The sequence below is a fragment of the Lampris incognitus genome, chromosome 6, assembly GCF_029633865.1.
Source record: "Lampris incognitus isolate fLamInc1 chromosome 6, fLamInc1.hap2, whole genome shotgun sequence".
In the NCBI taxonomy this organism is placed as follows: Eukaryota; Metazoa; Chordata; class Actinopteri; order Lampriformes; family Lampridae; genus Lampris; species Lampris incognitus.
Window position 1 is genome coordinate 59,031,359 of NC_079216.1, and position 6,911 is coordinate 59,038,269.

Below are 6,911 nucleotides of genomic sequence, written 5' to 3' on the forward strand. Positions count from 1 at the left end.
GCGTCTGATAGTCATTGCTCCCACTTCAAAACGTATCTGGTGTCTCCAGCTTATAGAAACAAACAAACAACAAAAAAGTTAACCGTATAGATCTTTTTTAAAAACCCACATCACGGCTCAATTCAGAGTTACAGCTGAGGAGCAGAGCTCAGGCTTGAGGCCGTTGACTCAGAGCAGTGCGTGTCTGTAGACGTGCATGTCTGTGTGTCATTGTCTGTGCTGAGGTAATAAGGGTGGAAAAGCAGACAGACAGAGGGAGAGTGACATCATCACTGCTGCTTTGCAGGTGTGTCTGTGTATACTGTACTGTATATGATGAGCCAAATGCCCATCTGTGGGCAGCAAATGGCTTCGGCAAATAAACTGAAACATGACAAAATGGAAAGGATACGATAAGATGAAAACAATCAAATAACACAAATATATCGGTGTAGTGTTGGTGGCAGAGTAGAGAGGGGTGTTACTGGCCCGATTATCCCCTCTTTTGCGTAGATATGAATGGCGGTCAAGCCATGATGCAAGAGTCATGATGCAGTTGCAAGGAAAATGCGAATATTTGTGGAGGTGTCATGCATGATTCCGTCATTGCTGCACCTCTTTCCCTACCAGTTTGACTCGATGATCACCCAGTGTAGCCATCACCGATGTGTGGCTACATAGTCCATCCGATCCACTGACGTAAGTTGCATGCATTTAATTTAATCAAAAGTGTTAATCCTTTTCTTTTGCTGGCAGCTAAATTGTTGACTCAAACTGATCCATGAAGAAGTCATTGTCACAAAGCGGACAGACTTGACGAAGGTGTTATTGTGGCCTTCATCTCGCCGATTGTACAGGAATTGGACATGGCTTTTGATTTGCAATAGTCATGAAGACAGTATAGAATATTTTACCCGGTGTCATTACCAAGATGCCTTGCAAAACCTGTACGTATCTGCAGATGGGACACGCTTATCGTACGCTTGACATTTTTACATGGGCCTAACTTCCTGAGAGGAGAATACTAAGCCAGCTGTCAAAAACAAAACAAAAAATTCTTTGACTAGGCGTGGCTCTTGCTATAGGCAGTAGTGGTGCACAATTAAATTTCCGTATATGTTTGCATGTCATCTACACACAATGCAGCAGTGATCACACAATGCGTCAGGTTGAACAAGACTTTCCAGCGTCACTCTGCCACCTTGTGTTTGAATAAAGACAGCCGAATGACCGAACAACCTAGAAATCTTCTCGTTGAATCAGAATCATGTTTATTGGCTGTGTAAGTTTGCACATACGTGGAATATGACTCCAGTTTCGTGGCTCTCACAGTGTACTTAACATAGAATGACAACTCTACAGCACAACAATCTTCAGCTATATACACAAGGCTTGACTATATACAGGTGAAATAAGTGGTGATATGGTGCAATGGTGCAGAGAATATATCAGAATATACCATAGATGTCAGCAGGATACTTACATACGTGCTCAAGGTAGACGGACATGACAGAGCGTACCAGTATACCTACAATGTACAGTACAGTACATACCATCCATCTGCCCATTATCCAAACCGCTTATCCTGCTCTCGGGGTCGCGGGGATGCTGCAGCCTATCCCAGCAGTCATTGGGCGGCAGGCGGGGGGACACCCTGGACAGGCCGCCCGACCATCACAGGGCCATTATGTTGTAAATTTGTTGTAAATTTGCCAAAGTATCTTGAGTGACTGCACAGAAGGAGCTCCTTTCTCACCCAAGCAGCGACAGAAAAAAACTACAAGTAATGTGGCCGGGAGCTGTGCTCGCATTCACCACGGCGGTCCCGCACCAGTGGACGAATGCTTGAATCAGTTTAAAAAGGGAAGAGCAGAAGTTCAGCGCACGCAAACAAATTAACAGTGAATTAACATGCAAACAGCGGTATACTGAAGATTAAAAAAATGCATGGCATATTTTCCATACAAAATGGCTGGAGGATTGGGAGAAAAGGGGGTGTATGTGTTGTTAAAAGGGAGAGTTTATATTTGTATCAAAAACATTAATTCTGGTCCTGTCATTAAAAAAAGGAATCTAATGGGGTCTGGTCCTGAACTGGGGTGCTAACTTGAGCCACGCATGTTGAGTGCAAGGCCTGATCGCAACCGCCGCTTCAGTCAGGAGAGGGGCGGGGCTAGCAATACTGCCAGCCAATCGGAGCGTGGCGGTTCATGACTAATATTAACGGCCGCTTTCATTAGAAGTGGGTGGGGAGCCACGAAAGCCAAACGATTTACAGGGAAACCAAACATACCTTTGAAAAGAACACCACATGGTATGTATTTCATTGACATAGTTACACCAGTTTGTCAGAAAAGTAGGAACGTGCCCTTCCCCCCATCCAAACCTCGTACAGCTGATTGCAGATCGAGATACTTACTCATAGTTGGTGCTAAAAGTCAGAGACAGGAAATTTATTCCAAACCTGGCATCACTGTCTCTGAAATACAGTGAGCAAGTCACAAACCGTGGATTTATTTTGGATACTGATCTCAATTTTGAAATTCACATTACTAATATCACCAGAACAGCGTTCTATCACTTAACATCCATCCATCCATTATCCGAACCGCTTATCCTGCTCCCAGGGTCACGGGGATGCTGGAGCCTATCCCAGCAGTCATTAGGCGGCAGGCGGGGAGACACCCTGGACAGGCCACCAGGCCATCACACAGGGCCGATACACACACACACACACACACACACACACACACACACACGCACACACACACCCAGGAACAATTTAGTACGGCCGATTCACCTGACCTCCATGTCTTTGGACGGTGGGAGGAAACCGGAGCCCCCGGAGGAAACCCACGCAGACACGGGGAGAACATGCAAACTCCACACAGAGGACGACCCTGGACGACCCCCAAGGTTGGACTACCCTGGGGCTCGAACCCAGGACCTTCTTGCTGTGAGGCGACTGCGCTAACCGCTGTGCCGCCCCACTTAAAAAATATATACGTATCAAAACGTAGAGTATTCGTACCTCAAAGTGACTCTGAGAACCTGGTTCATGCATTCAGCTCAAGCAGGTTAGAATACTGTAAGGCTGTATTCGCAGGATCATCCAAACGGTCAGTAAGATGGCTTCAGCGCATTCAAAATGCGGCAGCCAGAGAGCGTCCTTACACATTCACCAACATATGGACATATTACTCCAGCACTGAAAGCACTTCACTGGCTCCCGGTACGACACAGAATCCCTTCCAGAATCCTGCTAAAGTGCTTAATGGTTGGCTCCTCGGTACATTTCTGATTTGCTCACTGGTTAAAACCCGATCGGGCCTCTCAGGTTCATCAGGGCGAGGTTTTCTAGCTGCACCCAGAATTAGATCAAAGTCTGGTGAAGTGTGTGTGTGTGTGTGTGTGTGTGTGTGTGTGTACACAACTGTACCTGTACTTGTACCTGTATGGTAGTACTTGTCTCTTGTGTAGTTGGTTATATGTGCCTATATGAGAGGCACATATAACCAAACAAATACAAACCAAATAAAACACGTTTTTATTTGATTGTGTTGGTGTTTTGAGGGGTTTCAATTGTTGTATGGTGTGTTTAATGTACGTTGTGTGTATGCCTCCTTGATTCAGTTTCTGCATTTTACTCATGCTTTTATTCTTATATTGTTTATGTTACCTATGTTCTCGTGTTTATGCCTGCATTTTATATTTTATCTTTTAATGTAAAGCACATTGAGCTTACTTGTAATGAAATGTGCTAGAGAAATAAAATTGCCATTGCCATGTTTATGAAACTGACACTTAAAAGTTTTTGGTGGTGTAAGTAACGAAGGGCCTGAAATCCCCTTTTTTGTGCTGATTTAGTTTCGTTATTATTTTTCTGTTATTTTCCATTGCGTGGCACAAGCTAAGCAGAAAGGTACATAACCCATCGGATGACCCTCGTCCCCCTTAAGAAGTGACCTCAGGTGCCCACAAGGAAGTGGTAAAATGAAAAAAATGCTAAATTTCACTCTGAAGGATCATGAGTGAACTCGAGCGGGAGGGAACTTTGCTCCACGTGGTTTCTTACTGTTGGAGCTCTACAGCGCTCCCATTGGTCAGGCATGAGCTGAGCACCAGTTCTGCTAAGCTGCTCGACAAACTGTTGTCCGTCCAGCCATCCATCCATTTTCCACACCGCTTATCCTGCTGTCAGGGTCGCGGGGATGCTGGACAGGCCGCCAGGCCATCACAGTGCTCGACAAACTGTTGTTCTTCACGGATTTTTGACGACATTCCTCTTCAATAACAGTTTGAAACAATAAGTCAATTACTTAAGTTGATACATTTTATGCAAAATTATCCAAACATGTCAAACTTTCGAGCAGACGTCATCGACAAAAAGAGCAACTGGCGATGCTAAGTTGGCTAACAAGCTAGCGAAGGAAGAGCACAACAGAGATGCTACCTCCTGAGCCACTCTTGGGCGGCAGTAGCTCAGGAGGGGAAGCAGGTCATCTGGTAACTGCAGGGCTGCCGGTTCGAGCCTCAGCTCCTCCTGGCAAAAAAATGTCAAGTTCTCCCTGAGCAAGACACCTAACCCTTAACTGCTCCCGCTGAGCTGGTTGTTACCTTGAACGATGGACACCGGTGTGGGTGTGGGTGTGGGTGAATGTGAGGCAGTTAATTAATTGTATAGTGCTTTGAGTGGGTGTTGCAGCCTTAAAGGTGCCATATAAAATGCAGTCCAGATAAGTGCTGGAGTGCATAACACATCATCAACAACATTGCCACATATAATCATCAAAGCTGATAAAATTATAATCTGGCTATGATCTAACATATAATTGGTCATAACTCATCGACCACTGAACCAATTATCTGGTCATATCTGATCATGTGCTTGTTTGCATATAAGCAGTAAAACTCATTCTATGTTCACCATACTGCACATGTATCTCCGCCTGTCATGGGATATGACATCCCTTCCCTTACCAGTGGACTACACGTAATTACATACAGTACTCACGCCCTGCCATACACACCTCACATAACCGTGTGATAGCCTCTTCCACAAAAAAACATTAACGCCTGAACCCCTCCTCCCGTTCTTGGGCTCACAGTGCAGAGTTTATATTTGTGGTGAGATTATGTTTGTAGTTGCTTACACAGTTACAAAGGACCATCCCAAATGATGTTGCATAACACAAAAACTTGCCCCCTGCGGCTCTTGAAATGGTTCCTCTTGGATATGAAGGACTCCGGTGCAAACACGAATGCAGACAACCCTGCCTCAGCCTGCCATACCCCTTTACCATTAGCCTTCCCACTACTGGAGTCCTTTTAACTTCTTAGAGGCACCCATCCCATGCACCTCATGTACCTGGTGTGTGTGTGACCCATTCACTTACCCACTCAGTTACCCATTTAGCAGGCTGGAGATTCTCCACTAGGGGGAGCTGACCAAATGCACAGTGCTATGGAAGAGTGGTGCAGTGTATAAATGAATGTGCCAAGCCATGTCAAGTCACTTTTATTTGTATAGCCCAATATGACAAATTACAACAACAGGATGCAACACAACATCCTCGTTATTTTATTGTCTCTGTATACCTGTGAGGGCAATTTTTTATTTTATTTTATTTTATTTTTTACATGGTGACGCTGGTCGCGTGGCTCGGGTCCTGGGCTGTGCCGGTGGCATCTGGACACTGCCTGGCATCCTCCTCATCATAGTCTTCATATATTTTATAATTCCATTATAATTCTGTTATCCTCTTTCAATGTCGTATTCTGTAACTTGTGTAAACACAACATCCATTGCACATTGTCCGTCTTGGGAGCGAGAGCCCTCCTGTGCTGCTCTCCCTGAGGTTTCTTCCCATTTTTTCTCCCTGTTAAATATATATATATATTTTTAGGGAGTTGTTCCTTATCTGATGCGAGGGTCTAAGGACAGGATAATGTGTTGCTGTAAAGCCCCTTGAAGCAAATTTGTAATATTGGGCTGTACAAATAAAATTGACTTGACTTAAAGTTCTTATGTAACAGAACAAAGGTAGCGTTATAAGGTGTCTTCTCCATTTGAACAAATAAAGGCCCGCCGCCCAGTGACTGCTGGGATAGGCATCCCCGCGACCCTGAGAGCAGGATAAGCGGTTTGGATAATGGATGAATTAATGTTAACTGTTAGCTGATAGCAGAGGAATGTATGGGAGACTCACTGAGTGTAGCAAGTCTGCACCCAGTTACTGGAGAAGTGGCCTTGGCGGGATGTTAGCTGGAAGACTTGAGATAAAGAGGGGAAGAACAGACAATTGCCCTGTAAGAGACACTGTACTGCACCAATTGGGGCGCACTTAAGTATCTAGGCTTGTGTGTCTGTTCGTGAGCCTATATCAAAGGCTCGTTCCTCATTTAGTGTCAGAGTGGAATTAAATAATTGCCACGACATACCATGTTTTTGTTTCACCTGTCTGTTTTCTCTTTTCATCTTTACCTACTTTTCTATGCAAAAGCACATACTGTTGCATCATAATGTGCTTCACATATAAGGTTTTGATTGCTGTAGATACGCCTTACCACACACCTCCCCTTCACAGCCGCTCAGCCGTCACCTTCTTGCAGGTTTCCAGTTCCTGGTCGGGGCTGAACCCACTTGTGGCCACTATATTCTTTGCTTGATTACTGTTTAGTGCTTTGACTCGTAGTGTAAGCAAAATGTACAACAGAGGAAACTTGTTTGCATCATTAAACAGGTGATTGTGCAAAGTGTTTAACATAAAGTGTTCATTATTTCAAGGGAAGTATTTTCCCGTTATTATATGAGGGACAACATCCATCCATCCATCCATTATCCAAGCCGCTTATCCTGCTCTCAGGGTCGCGGGGATGCTGGAGCCTATCCCAGCAGACACCCTGGACAGGCCGCCATGCCATCACAGGGC